The following is a 17,936-nucleotide window of genomic DNA, read 5'->3' as shown; positions in this document are numbered from 1 at the left end:
TGGGGATGACACTGCCTAAATTGGTGAATTTATTTTAAACAAGTGCTTAGTTCAAGCCAGGATTACCTCTCCCATGTCAATGGTATCAATGGAATGAACTCCTAAGATTTCCTGCGGCACCCAGTCTGGCTACTCAGGTCCATTTTTCACAGTGAAGCACTGTAATCTTGCAAAAATGCAAGTCCCTCTCCAGCTTTAAGCTTTCTAAATGCTTCCTCCAGCTCTCAGGCTTGAGACACCAAATCCTTACAATAATATCTGACCCCAGCTATTGGTCCAAATTCTTAGGTCACTCCCCCACATGGTACCCTTTCCCTCTAGTCTTCATCTTATTCTCTTTGCCCAGCATATGAAAATTCTCTTTACAACTTCCTTGACAATAACCCCCAACGTAGGCTTGGGCACTCCAGGATGGGAAAGACAACCATTCCCTTAATAAGCACACCAAATTATCATTCACTAGTTGAATCCCAGTCAGCTCCTGGAGTCACAGAAATCTTGGTCCATATCCCATTCTATGGCACACTTAGCTGTGTGAGCTCTGTCTCAGAGCCTCAGTTTCTTTATCTGAGAGGTGGGCAACCTCACAAAGTCACTGTAGCAGGTGTGTAGAGTGATTCAAAGTGCCTTCTTTGATACAGAGTAAGAGTAAGTGTTGAATAAATATTAGTTGTCATTGTCTTCATCATCATCATCATCATCATCATCACTTTCCCTAAATTCCTTCCATTCACTTGGCTACACACTCCAAGTGTCTTTAACTAGCATCCTCCTGCCAAGTTTGTGAGGAGCTTACTGAGCAGGACCACCAGCCGTGCCCAACCTCCTACTGCTAAGCCATGCCCACACCTCATACCCATGCCCACAGACCAAAGAGTAAGTTAATTTCCTGGTTCAGTTGCTTTTATTTCTAACTCAACTTGAGTTTCTACGACATCCACCCTATAGGTGTATAGGGAATTGAAGAGAAGGTAGATGACAAACTAAGACCAGGGCAGCTACCTAAGAACTTTCTTTTTAACAGACGGATGAAGAAATAAAATAAGTAACAAAAAACCTGATGTGGTGCTCTCATTTGTGTCTCAGGTTCACAGCAAAAAATCAATATGGTCTCTGTCTTTTCTTTCAAGATCTCAAAGCTTCCTACTTCAAAGCATATCATCTGCTTCGTTACCACCTTTCACAAAGACACAAAGTGAGACATTAATTTGTGCAGCATGAACTGAATTTCCAAAAGGAATATATGGAGTGTATACAAGGAGAATCTGCAGATGCCGATGCAGTAAAGCACACCGCCCTGCCTGGATGATGTGAGTAATCGTGCTCAGCGGATGTGGGTAGATTCTAGTACTATTTCATCACACTCAAGTCGACAGCACAAATACCATGCCAGATGCATCATGAAGGAGCACCATATTTGCTTTGTACCTACAGCCACTTCTAACCATAAGAAGTGGTTTAAAAAATCAAATGATAAAAACTGTGGACCTCTCTATTTTTTTATTTTGCCTTATCACTGCAGGAGGGCAGCCAACTCAGGGCAAAGAGAAGAAATTAATTTCTCAGTTCCCACTCACTTTACCATTGCCTCTCCCTCCTCATCCCATCAGGCTCCCCATCAGGTTCTGCTCTTAGCAAATGAAGCTCAGGGAACACCCTTTATCTCCATCTTCATGGCCTCTCATCATAACCATTTACACCTTTCTGTCCTCAAGGCACTCGGCACATTGCTGGATAAATTGCTGGTGCTCCTTTGATTACAAATGACAGAAACTAAACTTAAATTGGTTAAGCTACCCTGGAATGTTTGGTTCCAATAATGGGGAAGTCCAGGGTTAAGCTGGCCTCAGGGAGCCCAGTAACTTCAATAATGTAATTACACTTTACCATCCCCTTCCACCTCCCAGCTCTGAATCTACTTGATGTGCTCCCTTTCTATAGAGTAGCTGCTTCCTTGTGGCCAGGCTCGGCAATTGGAAAGATAAAGAAGTATGAATGCAGAAAACTCCAGGTTTCTATCACCCCTGCTTTAGTCATACCAGAGCAGCTCTCTTCCCTCATGGCTCTATATAAAATTGCAGGCCAGGACTCTGCTTAGCCTGAACTGGGTCATGCTCTCATTCCTGTAGACACAGAAACATGTAACAGGATTGGCCAGGCCTACTTGTGTGCCCATGCCTACAGCCACAGGGCTAGGTCTTGTGACTACCAACTCCTCACAACCAAAACAGTTCCACAAAAAGAGAGGTATGTTTGGTGTTCCCAGGAGGTGGGTGGGAAGACAACAATAGCATCTATTCACCAGCTTATCTCATTAAGCCTTTATTTCCAGGATATTCACACACTCTGACCCTCTTGCACCTTAACTGATGACCTTTGTTTACCATTAAATATTCCCTGTTTTAACCCTTAAAAAGGTAGACCTTTTGGAGCCCATCTTAAAGACCCACTTTATTGCATTTTCATATTTAAAGAAATTCATCCTAGCAACCACAAGTACATAAAAAACAAATTAAATGTTTACTACATTTTGATAAGGAAAAATGCCAACTTAAGGATTTCTCTTCTACCTCCCAGAAAAATACTCTTTCTGAACATTCCCTCTTTCTCAAATTCCAAGATGAATGAAGGTAGATTTCAAGGTCAGTCACCTGCCCTGCTCTAACACCAACAATTGCTCTCCAAACCTGTCCCACTTTTCATTTCCCCTAATATATTTATTATTTTCCTCCTACTATTTGCTCTTTGACCTTTCTAGATTAATAAGCTAGCATCTCCAGACCTCACCATTTGCAGTGATGTATAATAAAGACTAAGAAGCTGGTGATCAAGACAGAAATCTATTTGGTGGAGTAGGAGAAGCACTGGAAACAAGCTGGCTAATTCAGGTTTTTCTTCAGCAGGTGGGGGAGGGACAGGTCTGTGAATATTTGCATGCTGATGTATTTTTCCCTGCTGTATACTATTCACTTAAAGTCCAGCCACTCATTTCACCAATTCACTCAGAATCAGACAGAGTTATACAAAGCATGTAGCATAGACTATATTCTCATGGAGATGTTACACGATAAAAGGCTTTGTAATTAATTTGAAAAATATTTAATATTTTATCCCTCCATTTGAGATTTATGATGCATCTTAAAGGCTCTGACAAGTTCTGCAGTAAAGGAATATGTTTAATTTATTTTGCTTGGCATTTCAAAATCTAATTTATTAATTAAATTCTTCAAGGTAATACCTATTAACAATCTTTGGGATATACTTTGAGCATTGTAATGCTAAGAAATTTGTACATAATAATGCCATCTGGGGAGAACTTTCATGTGTTTGGAAGGCTCACACAAGCAGCAATGCTCTAATGGTGAAGATGTTGGGTTCATGGCTGGCCAGTGTTCCATACTAGGAAGCAGGACCTTCTGATAACTATCTTCCACTGCCTGTGTTTGGCTTGAAATTTTTCTCCATATGAACTGCTGAGATACTGGGCACCATGGGTAGGAGAAGAATAACTGTGAGCCCACTGCAAGGCCTCTTTCCCATCAAACCTGTTTAGTACTCTCACAGCTCCTATGGCACCTTGGGCTTGTTAGCAGTTTCCTACAAAAAGAACCAAGTTCTGTTTATCAGTGTTTCAGGAAACTTCTCCAAACTCCTCCCATTTTTTAGTCCTCTTAAATATATATGTCCTCCATCTTGCCATGTCTGGTTGAGAACCTATGACTTTATGATTTTCTATCTCCCTGCCTAGCCCATTCGATTTAATGTTCTGTCTCAGAGGTCTAACTCCAATTCCAGATCTACCCTCACAACCTAAAACTATAGGTCAATCTCACCTTCTTAAACTCAGATTCCAGAACCCCAGCTCAAGGATGAATTCCTAACCTACCACTGGTCTGCAAGGGAAATATAAAAGTTCTTCTTTAAAACACCCTATACATTTTACCTTGTTCTTTTGTCAGACTTAGTGCTTTCTACTTGCACTATAGTTTTATATATATACATGACCTAAATCTCTATGCCACCACCTCTAAGATCTCAAACTTCTTGAGGACAAACATCTCTTTATCTTTTCACATATTTCATAATGTCTAGGTAAAGTCGACTGCAAACAGTAAGAATTCAATGAATGTTTATGGAATCCACAAATAGGAGAATGAATGATCTTTTATATAACATATGGAATTTTGCTTTTGAGGTCCAAGAGAAAAGATAACAGATTTATAAATGCAATGGATAAAAGTAAGGTAACTACATCTTGTTAATTTAGGATTCCCTAATTCAAAAGCTGTGTTAATTCCCATAGGGTGGTGATTTTGCTTGCCTCTCTGCACCCCCAGATCCATCTGGCAATGTCTGGAAATATACCTTATTGTCACAACTGGGGTGAGGGGAACAGAACTGTTGGCATCTAGTGAGTAGAAACCCAAAATGCTGCTAAATGTCTTAAAATGCACAGAACCGCCCCTCCGCAACAAAGAATCCTGTGACCCAAAATATCAAGTACCAGTAACTAAGAAATCCTGCCATAGAGATCAGGCAAAAAGCCCTCCTTCTCACTGCCCAACAGCAAAAGCTTTCTAAAGAAATTAATAGCCTAAAGATTGCAAATAGAATTTAAGCTTTTTCAAGTACATAAAGTCACCTGATTTGCTTTCATCAAAGAGTGGTCTTCATTATTGTTATTATTATTCCACTCTGTAATCACCCAGAATGCTTTGCTCATGCTATGTGTTTGACCAATTGCTGAATTGGATTGCTTAAATGCTTTCTCGTCTTAGTGATGCTTTTGTCTATATTACAGGGTAGGAGCCAAATTTAATTCCCCAGTCATAGGACAAATATTTACCACAAACAATAGCATTCCAATGATTTGAATCTCTAAGTGTGAGAATGGCTTCTATAAAAGCACTTGTAAGCACAAATGCTCAGTTAGTATTTAAAGACCCAATTGCTCATAAGCCAGACAGTACATGCACAAATTACTGCTTTCTTCACTTGACAACTGCTGTTTTTATCTTGACACATCCACTTAAAAATTATTTCTGACAAGAATCCTAACAGCTTTAAATCAGTCTAATTAAAAGTAATACATTTTTGCTAGAAAAGTGTTTGAAATTATACAGCATTGCACAGTTGACTTTTCAAATCAAGTTACTGAGTGCATTAGTAAATGCCAAAAACACCTCCACTGACATACAGCCTCTTATCAAAGGAAAACATTTCTAATATGCTTATGGAAGTTCCTAACTACAAAGTTATAGGTGAAAAAAAAAACAAATGCTTAGAGCTTTTCTGTGGTGTATCAGCACCATGTCCTCAAACACGACTTGATATAGATGTGGTAGGCAGCTTCTGACAATGATCACTGGGGTTTCCGATGATCCCCACTTCCTGGTACCCACACCTCTGTGTAACTCCTTTCGTGTCAATGTATATGGGACCTAGTGACTCACTCTTAATGAAAAAAATATAGAGAGAGCACAGGTGATGGGATGTCATTTCCATGATGAGGTTACAAGAGAGTCTAACTTCCATCTTACTGGCTCTCTCTCTGTTGCTGGCATTTTCTCTTACCCTCTCATGTCCTGGCTACCATGTTGTCAGTTGTCCCATGGAGAAGCCCACGTGGCAAGGAACGAGGGTGGTCCACAGCAGAGAAGAAGCCAAAACTCAGTCCGACGACCCACAAGGAACTGAATCCTCCCAAAAAATATGTGAATGAGCTTGGAAGTGAATTCCTCCCAGATAAGCCTTGAGATGACTGCAGCCCCATGAGAGACCCAATGCCAGAGAGCCTCGCTAAGTTGCCCCTGGATTCCTGTCCCACAGAAGCTGTGAAATAAATATATTGTTATTTTCAGCTGCTAAGTTTGTGGCAATTTGTTGTAGAGCAATAGGTAAGTGATATACAATATGACCTCTAAATCTTTCTCATTCTTTTAAAATATTTTCATACATGAAAGGCCCACGTCGCCTGTTCCGTGATGAATATTTTTTATGGTTCCATCATAAAAAACTCTTTATGCTCTTGAACTAAACTTTGCTCATCCTTACCCCCACACCAGTATTTTGTCCTGATGTCTATGTTTTTCAAAAGCATGCTCCTTCACACTCTGTTTTCCTCTACTCCAAAGCCCAAATGAATGGAACGAGAAATGCGATCTTGGCTGTTTGGGTTGCGAGCACTGGTGTCATCATTAATTTCTCCATCTTCTTCAGTGACAATCCTACACACAGCGTGAGGTCCTCAAACTGTGCCTCCTTTCTCCACAAATACTCTCACATCCCTCCTTCCTTTATTATTTCCTTATGTTAGAACTATTATAATTGTCCAAAATAGACCTCTTCTCCAACTCACTTTGTACATACAAAACCGGATTACACCCTCTAAAAAACACCACTTTTCTCATTTTACCTGAAGCTTTTGCTGAAGAATCTTGAGAAGACACATTCATGGTTGGAAAATTACCTTTGACCATAACATTCAATCTCAAAGTGCACCTGGCATACCAGTTTCTGTCTCTTTTGTGACCAGGGTCTCATGAAAACTGGACTTTCAAGGTTTAGTTTTGTCCAACTCTTAGGGCCAAATAAAACAGCACGGCCATTTTGATATAACATATCCATCAAGGCTGTTGTTAAGGGTCAGGGTCCTAGGAAGTGGACTAAAGGTGGAGATAATTAACAGGAGAGAAGATTATTAGGGAGTCCTTCAAGATTGATGGCTGTGGGGGAGGTGGGCGGGGAGCAGGACTGTGCAGAGGGAGATGCTGGGTGACAATGTAATCACTACAAAAGCCTCAGCCTTATTCAGATTAGCATCTTTGTTTACAGAAGCCTAAAGACTGGGGACAATCCAAAATTGTCCATCAACAAAATCAATTGTGGTATATTCAGATGAAGAATGCTATGCAGCTAAAAAAAAAAAAACAAACAACTGTTTATTCAACCACATGGATCACTTTCACAGACATGACATTTATCAAAGGAAATCAGACACCAAAGGGTAATTACTGTATGATTCCAATTATATGAAGTTCAAGAAGTTACAAAACTAACCTACAGTGATAGAGATCAGAACAGTGATTTCCTCTTAAGGGAGAGGGGGTTATAGACTGAGAAGGGCCAAGAGCGAAATCTTGGAGGTGTGAGGGTACTGAAAACATTCTGTCTCAATCTTGGTAGTTGTTATATAGACATATATATGTATATATATATATATATACATATATGTATATAAATGTAAGAATTTATCAAACTATACACTATTTGTATACTATAATATACTCATGTTTTGGTTTTATTTTATTTCTTATTTATTTATTTGAGAGAAGTAAATTGAGAGGGAGGGGCGGAGAGACAAGCAAACTCCCCACTGAGCGCAGAGCCTGACACAGGACTTGATCCTAGGACTCTGAGATCATGACCTGAGCCAAAAGCAGACATTTAACTGACTGAGCCACCCGGGTGCCCTGTATTCATGTTTTAAAGGAGAAAAATAAGTATCAGGCAAAACAAAATAACAATTATCTCAAGCGAATATGTCCAGCTTCCTTGGCCATCCAGCTACAGTTGCAGCCAACTTTTAAAACAAAATTTTAGAGCCGTATGGCTGTATGTATACCTCTACCGTAAAGTGTAGGATACATGTGCCAATAGAAAGGGAAGACACCTGTAGAATGACAATAGTAATCTCTGGCCACCTCAACTGCATGTAATTTCCATTTCCTCTTTTTTACCTCTTCTACTTTAAAAAAAATGAATATCGATTGTTTTTTATATTAAGGGAATGAGTGATGATTCTTTTAAAATGCATTATAATTCATTGAAGGATGAGCTAAAAGAGAAAGGTAAAGCTGAAAGTGAGGTTATAAACACCGTAATCATTTAGAGTGGGTGTTACACAGCAAGGTGAAAGAGAATATCTTTTTCAGGACATGAGAGTGGAGATTGGTATAGAATGCAATGGGGAAAAGGTGCCGTGTTAAAAACCAGCTGAAAATGACCCAAGCCAAAATGACCATGCATTCAACAGGAATACCCAGTTTGAAGGACCACAGCCTAAGTGCTGACAAGCAGTTAGGGATTTCTGGCAAGCAGCAGGCAGAGACAGAGGGGCTGTCCCCACAACAGGGCTCTGATCTCCCAGAAGCCCAAGAGAGAACCCAGTCCTCTGACAGTGACAGGCTCTTTTCCATGCTGGCGGCCTCAGATGCTGCCCAGAGGACAGGCTAGACAGATGCAAAGCAAGAAAGCCTTTCAGTCATTTTCAGATGCAAGAGTAACGGGGGCATAAGCCCTGTGGCCTGGGAATACCCCAAGTAAGCCACAGTAACAGGTAAATAAAAAAGGATGTGAATTTGTCAGATTCCAAAGGCTTCCAGGCACTCTGACTCAGTGCCTACTGAAGTCATTTCACAAGGATCAGACTATTCCCAGATCACCATATGTGGAAGCATCACGTTCTCTGCCAGCACAACTCAGGATCACAAATCCCCAGGGGTGGCCCAAGGAACACAAACATTTCAGTGCAGAGTTTTTACAATAGGAGGGAAAGGGTTCTTTCTCTTGCAAAGAACACTGAAAGTTCACAAAAAGAAAAAAGCTGACTTTCTTTATCACCTTTATCTTTAGTAGAACTAAAATACTAATAAAAATAATCACTTATAGATTTATCTTTGGAGAAGGAACAGAGGGATAGGGTGGTGACTATGAAAGAAGCCATTTGCCTTTGCGGAGGCAAAAATAGCCTTGTGGTTAAAAGGACTAGTGCTGGCGGCATGGCCTTGGACAAGTGAGCTCTCCCTGCACCAGCCTCCTCCTGCAGAAGGTAGAGAAATGATAGCGCCCATCTCATAGAGTATTGTGAAGAACCATGGGAATAACCTATGTTATGTACACTTAATACAATGCCCAGCACTTAGCAGTGTATGTTAGATGGCACATGCTATTGCCATGGAAATGGGCATTTCTCACTATGGCCTCTCTCGACATTTCGTTCTAGCTTCATTCCTAGTGTAAAGTTTTCTTTCATGCCTCTTATTGTACGCTCTTCTTTCTAAAATAGACTCCAGACTTACAAAAAGAACACATGACAAGAGCTAGCCCAAGCCAACTGGCACAAGGTCACAGCAAATACAATTGATGTATTAGAGAGCTAGAAGCCTAGTTAAGACAATTATACAAAGCCAGCTTACCTGGTTTTTCCCATTGAAGAACCATCGGAATCTTGTCTCATAAACTCTATTACGATCCATTTGTCCAAGTATCTACATATTCGAGAATACACATGTGTTTTTTAGTCACAAATCGGAGAGGCTTACAGACAATGATGGACTCCATATTCTATAAGGAAACCTACATTCTATAACATTGGTAATAAAAGAGAGTCTCTAGCCACTCCTCACTAAGGAATTGGTGATAACCTCTAAAAATGAAGTTGAGGAAAGAGTTCCCATTCTATGTCTGGTAACAGAGAAACTTTCTACTCTGTTTAGGTATTTGCTAGAAGGATAGTGTCGCAGTTAAAAGGGAGAACTTGGCATTGCGCTGCCTGGGATCCTAAACCCAGTACCCATACTTGTTAGAGGTGTGACTTGGGCATGTTATTAACATCTCTGTGCCTCAGTTTTGTCAATAGCAAATGAAGTTAAGAATAGCACCTATCTCGGGGCACCTGGGTGGCTCAGTCGTTAAGCGTCTGCCTTCGGCTCAGGTCATGATCCTGGAGTCCCTGGATCGAGTCCCGCATCATCAGGCTCCCTGCTCATTGGGAAGCCTGCTTCTCCCTCTCCCACTCCCCCTGCTTGTGTTCCCTCTCTCGCTGTCTCTCTCTCTCTCTCTGTCACATAAATAAATAAAATCTTAATAAAAAAAAAAAGAATAGCACCTATCTCAGAAGAGGAGTATAAGCAATAAATACATTTATTTACAAAAAGGTAAAGTGATTAGTGCCTGGCACACAGCAGGTAATCTTCAGCTATTTTTTATTAATTAATTTGTTTAAATGGATTTTGCCTACTATTTTTTATTTACATCCAGTTTAGAAATTTCAGAAAATAAAAGAGAGAAAATTAAAAATCATCTGCTATCCAACCTCTCCAAGATGACCACTGTTACCATTTTGGAAAAGTTTTCTTCCAATTTGCTTTTTAAATGGACAATTTTGAACTAAAGCTAAAGTGTACAGGGTATTCTGTAACCTAGTTTGTTTCCACTTAAGTACCGATTATTGGGGGAAAATGTCATATTTTTCATTTAACTCTACATTGTGGAAAAAATTCTCGTCATTAAATATTCTTCTACAACATTACTGTGCCTAATGCAAGATATTACATTGCCTCAGAGTATTTATTTAACCGTGCTGCTATTACTGGATATTTAGAAGGTTTCCAAATTTTTACTATTTTTTTAAAAATGGTTGAAGATCCTTGGAGCTAAGTGCTTGTGCAGATCTATGATGTTTTCCTTAAGGTAAATTCCTAGGAATGGAATTTTCAATATCCAAGGGGAATAAATGTTACTAAAGCTTTTGGTATATTCAATGGATATCTATCATAATGCATTATTTTTTTCTAAAATGCTCTTTAAAATTCGGTCTGGAAATTGTGCTGCTACAGTTCTTTGTTTCTCTAAGCATCAGGATCTTTTTTCAGTTCCACTGTAAGATCCACATTCTCTTCTGTGTGGCAATAGAAAGGGCTTTTTTTTTTTTAAGGCCATCTTGGTTTTCGTTTTTAATAGGAGGGCCTTTTAAAACTCTAATAGAAAAGAATCCTTTCCTGTTGCCCTCAACTGGAAATAAATTATGCAAAAATACAGCACCCACAATACTTACTGTGCAGCCTCTGGCAAGAACATCCCTAGACCTTCTCTTTTCACCACTTGAAGCTCAGGATTTTGTATAGTTCTCTGTTTACCAGTTCAATGCTTGGCTACGGTGAAGAGCTCCAACTTCTCTTGATCATCTCTCCACTTTCTGAACTAGAATGTTACTTTTTTGTAGGCCAAAAAAATTTCTTAAATGTGAAATCCCCAAACTTCAACATATTTACAAACCCATGCACTTGCCTGATTTCCTCTAGTGGTTTCTCCTTGGAATTAGAATAAATCTCAACCCCTCACACTGACATGCAAAACCCCCAGAAGATCTAGCCTCTGGCTATTTCTCCAACTGCCCTGCTGCCTCTCTCTCTCACCTACCAAACTTGGGTCCCACCAAGCCTTCTTCGAGTCCTTTAACACTCCAAGCACCTTTGGGGCGCCAGGGTGGCTCAGCCAGTGAAGTATCTGCCTTCGGCTCAGGTCATGATCCCGGGGTCCTGGGATTGAGTCCCACATTGGGCTCCCTGCTCAGTGGAGAGTCTGCTTCTCCCTCTGCCTCTCCCCCTGCTCGTGTACTCTCTCTCTCTTTCAAATAAATAAATAAAATTTTTAAATAGAAAACAAAACACTCCAATCACCTTCTGACACTAGAGCCTGTGAAGGAGCTGTTCAGTCTGCTTGGAATGCTTTTTTGTTCCTTCTTTTCATTCAGATCAAAGCTCAAATGACATCTCCCCACAGACCTTCCCTGGCCATTCAACCTTAAGATGCCTCTCACTCACTCTTTCTCACATCACCCAGTTTAAATCTCTGCAGTACACTCATAATTTTCTGATCTTAAATAAAATCAAGGACCTTAACTGTTTTCATTCCTGCTCTATCCCTAGGAACTAGTGCCTGGCACATAGTACCTACCCAACAAATATTTGTTGGGAAGTTTTGTTGAATGGATTATGAAAAATTTTGCTTGTTATATCCTTTTTGAAACTTCCAGAAAAAGTTGAGGAGAATGTTGTAATGAGAACAAGGTGAATCTCTGTAAGAAGAGCATCTATTATACAACTAGCCTTGGGAATCCAATTGCAAGCGAATCTGTAGATACTGAATAGGAGAAAAGTTTAGGAACTTTAAAGGCCAGAGAAAACTCCTCCTGATTGTCAAAAAGGGATGGAAGGAGAGAGAGGACAGGAGCTGGAGCAGAAGAGAGGAAGGATAGGAAGAGGAGAGAAGGGAAAAAAGAAAGGAGGCAGGGAAAGAAAGAGTGAACTCAAAGCAGATCTTCGAAATAAACATAGGGGTGCATCTATCTTTTTGAATTAGTGTTTTTGTATTCTTTGGGTAAATATTCAGGAGTGGAGTTACTGCATCAGATGGTAATTCTATTTTTAATTTTTTGAGGAGCCTCCATACTAGTTTCCCCAGTGGCTGCACCAGTTTTCATTCCCACCAATGGTGCATGGGGGTTCCCCTTTCTCCACATCCTCGTCAATACTTGTTGTTTCTTGCATTGTTGATTTTAGCCATTCTGACAGACTGTAAGGTGATATCTCATTGTGGTTTGATTTGTATTTTCCTGATAATTAGTGATGTTGAACATCTTTCCATAGGTCTATTGGCCATCTGTAGGTCTTCTTTAGAAAATGTCTATGGAATATTACTCAGCCACAAAAAAGAAGGAGATCTTGCCATTTGTGAAACATGGGTGGACCTAGAGGGTATAACACTAAGTGAAATAAATCAGTCAGATAAAGACAAATGCTATATGACTTCACTCATGTGTAGAATTTAAGAACCAAAACAAACGAACAAACAAAAGGGAAAAAGAGACAAAACAAAAAAAAAACAGACTCTTAAATACAGAGAACAAACTGGTGGTTGCCAGAGGGGAGGTGGGTGGGAGGATGGGTGAAATAAATAAAGAGCATTAACAGTTCACTTATCATGATGGGCACTGAGAAATGTATAGAATTGTTGAATCATGACACTATACATCTGAAACTAATATAACGCTGTATGTTAATTATACTTAAAAAAAAAAAGAAAAAAAATAAAACAAGTGGGTCTTTGAAATGCTCTGTGGTTGAGTTCTTACAGAGGCACAAGCTACATGTAATAGGCCCAGAGAAAACAAGAATGATGTATTATAGGGCCAGGCACCCAAGGAGAGTCTCAAGGAGGAATCTGAACTGAGCTTGTAGAATTAGTACATTTTTTTTCTAATAGAGAAAGAAAAAGAAGGAAAAGAAAATCATAGCAGACTGAGCAAGTAAAACTAAAAGTGCACGACTGGTTCTAAGAAACAAAGGTCGTTTTGTGGAGCTGGTATGTGACATACAAGGGAACCCCGCCTGCTAGTTTGTATGTAGTAGGCACCTTCATTTCCCAAGAGCAGTTGCAAGGCCTGACCAATTCTGACGTGTAGCAAGAAGAGAGGCCAGTCATGTAGTCCGTGTTCTTACTGGTTTCCTCTCTCATTTTTTTTTCTTTTTCTTGAAATCTTTATTGAGATAAAATGCACATACCATCCAACTCATCCATTTAAGTGTATAAGTCAGTGGCTTTTAGTATATTCACTGAGTTATACAACCTCACCTTGTCTAATTCCAGAACATTTTCATCACCCCAGAAATAAACCCCATAGTCATCAAAGACAATCCTCTCCCCCACCCTCCACTCCTGGGCAAACAAGAATCCCTTTCCATCTCTATGGATTTGCCTATGTTGAGCATTTCAAATAAAAGGAATCCTATGAGGGATGCCTGGGTGGCTCAGTTGGTTAAGTGGCTGCCTTCAGCTCAGGTCATGACCCCAGGGTCCTGGGATCAAATTCCGAATCGGGCTCCTTGCTCAGCGGGGAGCCTGTTTCTCCCTCTGTCTGCCGCTCCCCCTGCTTGTGCTCTCTCTGTCTCTCTCTCTGACAAATAAATAAATAAAATCTTTTTTAAAAAAAGGAATTCTATGATATACAGTCTTTCCTGACTAGCTTATTTTACTTAGCATAACGTCTTTAAGATTCATCCTTATTATATTAGTACTTCATTCTTTTTCATGGCTGAATAATACCGCATTGTATGGATATACCACATTTTATAAATCCATTCATCAGTTGATGGTCATCTGATTATTTCTACTTTTTGGTTATTATGAGTAATGCTGCTATTAACATTTATGTACAAGTATTTCTGTGAACATATATTTTCATTTGCCTTGAGTATATACCTAGGAGCAGAACTGTTGGGTCACATGGTTAATTCTACATTTAACGTTCAAAGAATGGCCTGTTTTCCAAGTGGCCACACTACATTCTCACCTGCAATATATCAAGTACCAATTCTTCTACCTCCTTGTCAACATTTAATACATCTTTCATTTTGATTATAGTCTTCCTAGTGAATGTGAAGTGCTATCTCATTGTGGCATCTCATTATACTTTTTTTTTTTTTTAAAGATTTTATTTATTTATTTGACAGAGAGATAGAGAGAGAGCACAAGTAGGCAGAGAGGCAGGCAGAGGGAGAGAGAGAAGCAGACTCTCCACCGAGCAGGGAGCCCGACGTGGGGCTCGATCCCAGAACCCTGGGATCATGACCTGAGCCAAAGGCAGCCACTTAACCGACTGAGCCACCCAGGTGCCCCTCATTATACTTTTGATTTGCATTTCCCTAATGACTAATGATATATCTTTTATTGTGGTTATTGGCTATTTTATTCTCCACACAGTAGCAAAATGATAGTCTTTCACCTATACTAGGTCTCAAGATTCCTTTGCCTAAAACTTCAAAAACTACCCCATGGCCCTTAAAATAAAATTCAAATCCCTCCCACAATATACTAGGTCCTGCATGATGTTACAACTTGCAAATATTTTCTTAATTTGCATGTTTCCCTTTGGGTCATGTGTCAGTCTTTCCCATTCAGAAGGGCAGAAATAATGTCTGCCTGTCCTCCATGAATCCCCCTGCCTAGAACTATGACTAGCATATGGTAAAACAAATGCTCACCAAATGCATGAATAATTAGAAAATTAAAAAATAAATGACTCCCCCACAATATAGCTAGGTAATGCACAGTACTGTGTGAATGAAAAGTGACATAAATGCGTGTCCTTCATTTATTCAGATGGAATAATAATGGTATATTAATGTCTCTCATAAAAAAAAAAAAAAATATGTACTAGCCCATCCAGAAGTGGAGAATGTAATGAAAGTAGACATACTTTTTGTAGTTAATCCAATTCAATCACAGTCCCTAAAGAGTGTTGTCTGCTGTTGTGATATTTTCAAACAGCATAACTCATATCCACGTGCTGTACATTTGTCACTCAGCAATATAAAAAAAGAGAGAATAAATTAGTCAGGCAACAGGCCTATTACCATTATGCAGATTTATAATGCAGGCTTTATTGCACAGATTGGTACTGATGTATTTATTCTGATTCTGTTAACAATGTATGTGTAACAGCCAAATGAAAGTGTCAGCAGCTCCATTGTGAGTCTGTGTCTTAACACACTCCATGGGTATTGTGATTCTCCCAAAAGTGAGCCTTTGTTCAGTAAAACATAAAAGTCATTTTGAACAACACTACAAGGTTCAAGTTACTTTGGGGTTTTGAGGTTGCTATTGCCACACCCTGAGAAATTAGCTTAAGGTAATTGGAAGTTAATAGAGAAAGAAATTATTCATGCCATATGTTACATAAAATGAAAAACCATCAATTTGATGGCTTGTGATCTTTTATGTGGAAAGCAGTTTTTTTTCCTTTGCCTTTCTAAATATATGATTTTGAGGATTAAAAAGAATACAAAAAAAGTAGTTCCCACGCAAGCCTCACTCACCTATTCCTTCTCAGAGCACAGCTTTCTACAATTTGTCCCCAAGAACTCATCCTGTTCTTTAGTTTTATCTCCCCCATAAAGACTGTGATTAGTCCATGCATCTCATCCTGAATCCCCTGCTTCTTGCTAACTACTCAGTCACCACCTGGGTCTAAACCACTCACTTCTTTCCTGGTCTCCTCTGTCTCCTCCACTCATGACCCCCCAAGTCACCCTCCACCTACCAAGTCAGGCCATGTCACCCCCCAACATTACTGAATGAATGAACCAATGAATGAATGATCAGCCCATAGGGGGATAAGCAACAATTCTATAATAATCTTCTCATGTGCATAAAGCATTTGTCCATACCCTCAAATCAGCACACTGATGAGGATGGGTAGGAATTATTATCCTCATTTCCATTTCACAGATGAGGAAACTGAGATCAGGGCAGCAGGATGATGTACTCAGGATTATACACCTAGTTTGGCAGCAGACAGAGCCAAGACTCTAACAAGGAATTCTGAATTCCCTGTTCTATGTTTTTTCCATGGCCCTGTGTTTGCTGTGCCTTCCTCAACCCAAACACACACACACATGTGCACACACACACACACCATTTCAAGTGAAATCTAGGGTGCCTAATCTGTTTCAAAACAAATCTAAAAGCTATTTATGTTTTCCTGTCTTCAGACCAAGAAAAGCTATTGCTGGAACATCTGTGATAGCAGAAATATACAAGTGGGAGATTATTTCATTTCCCAGATAGAACTGATCATGTCATCTCCAGAACTGCCCAAGAAGAAACTCTCAATCTCACAACATGCACACAACTGAAATTATCAGGAAAGCCATTGAGATAAGAAAGCCATGATCTCCTTTCTAAAGAGGTGCCTCAAATTAATGTTCAGCTGAGTGTATCTAGAAAATGGGAAAGATTAAAATGCTCCTTGACACTTTTCTTCCTTTCAAGCAAGTTATTAAATGAGACAGAGCTCTTTATGAGGGCTATTTTTCTTGTAGCTCACAGAAGGAACCTATAAGATGAGGAAAAGATTCTGATTATGCAGGGCAAAGGACACTAAAGCTGAGAAAGAAGAATGGGGAAATTTTAACAACAACAAAAAAATACTAAGGAGGGAATCACAGGGTATCTCCTACCAAACTACATGTCAGAACAGAAGACAGGCAGGGTACACAGTGCCACAAAGACTATGTCAGTGTGGCATCTTATTTTTTTATTATTATTATGTTATGTTAATCACCATACATTATGACATCTTATTTTTTACAAACCTCTTAACCTCCTTTCTCATGCAGGGCCAGCATGGCACCCACATGTCCTAGAGAAGATGGTGAGGTAAGCTCAAGGGAGAAAACACTTGCATGGGTGACTTGAAGAAGCTGGTCACCATATGGTTCATCTTCTATAACCCTGGTCTAAGAGTAACCTCAAGAACTAATGGGAACTAAAGGAGGATCAAATAAAATTATCCCAGACCAAGGAGTCAAGTGCAAAAAACAAAAGGGATGAATCAGAGCTTGAGTCAGAAATACAGATGAAGTCCAAATTTCTTCCTCTAGACCACCCTCCTTGCTTCCACCGGTGTGTAGTTACAATTTCTGCCTCATGAATGTCACACCCCTCCCATTCAGTTCTTCATTTTTCTCTTGGGTTCTAAGAATGGGAAGTTATAAAAAGCAACTTTCAGAGGCCTAGGTAAATGACAGCAGTGAAGCTCTGACTGCCAAGACCGTGTCTCTACCCCATTTCTGTCAAACGACCCTGTCACACCATACCCCTCTGCTTTCAGCAGAAGGTGGAAGGACACCTCTCAGTTCTTTAAATACTCCGCCCATTTGATTCCTTGAGACCTTCAAAAAAATGTTTATTTCCAGTCAAATGATCTTCGACAAAGCAGGAAAAAATATGCAATGGAAAAAAGACAGTCTCTTCAATAAATGGTGCTGGGAAAATTGGACAGCTATATACAGAAGAATGAAACTCGACAATTCTCTAACACCATACACAAAGATAAACTCAAAATGGATAAAAGACCTCAATGTGAGACAGGAATCCATCAAAATCCTAGAGGAGAACATAGGTAGTAACCTCTTCGACATCGGCCACAGCAACTTCTTTCAAGATACATCTCCAAAGGTTAGTGAAACAAAAGCAAAAATGAACTTTTGGGACTTCATCAAGATAAAAAGCTTCTGCACGGCAAAGGAAACAGTCAACGAAACAAAGAGGCAACCCACGGAATGGGAGAAGATTCTTGCAAATGACACTAC

At 39.7% G+C, this 17,936-nt stretch overlaps 1 long non-coding RNA gene across 1 annotated transcript in view; it reads left to right on the top strand.

The window, feature by feature from the left end:
• Positions 1-17,657, top strand: part of LOC118536533 (uncharacterized) — a 213,194-nt gene extending 195,537 nt beyond the window's left edge. Inside the window, exons 4-5 of the long non-coding RNA XR_004917728.2 lie at positions 1,131-1,310; positions 16,962-17,657. This is a non-coding gene — a long non-coding RNA (uncharacterized LOC118536533). The remainder of the gene's footprint in view (positions 1-1,130; positions 1,311-16,961) is intronic.
• Positions 17,658-17,936: the final 279 nt, after the last annotated feature.

Source organism: Halichoerus grypus, chromosome 1, assembly GCF_964656455.1.
Source record: "Halichoerus grypus chromosome 1, mHalGry1.hap1.1, whole genome shotgun sequence".
NCBI lineage: Eukaryota > Metazoa > Chordata > Mammalia > Carnivora > Phocidae > Halichoerus > Halichoerus grypus.
The sequence above is the reverse complement of the archived record's forward strand: the minus strand, read 5'-3'. Positions and strand labels throughout refer to the sequence as shown.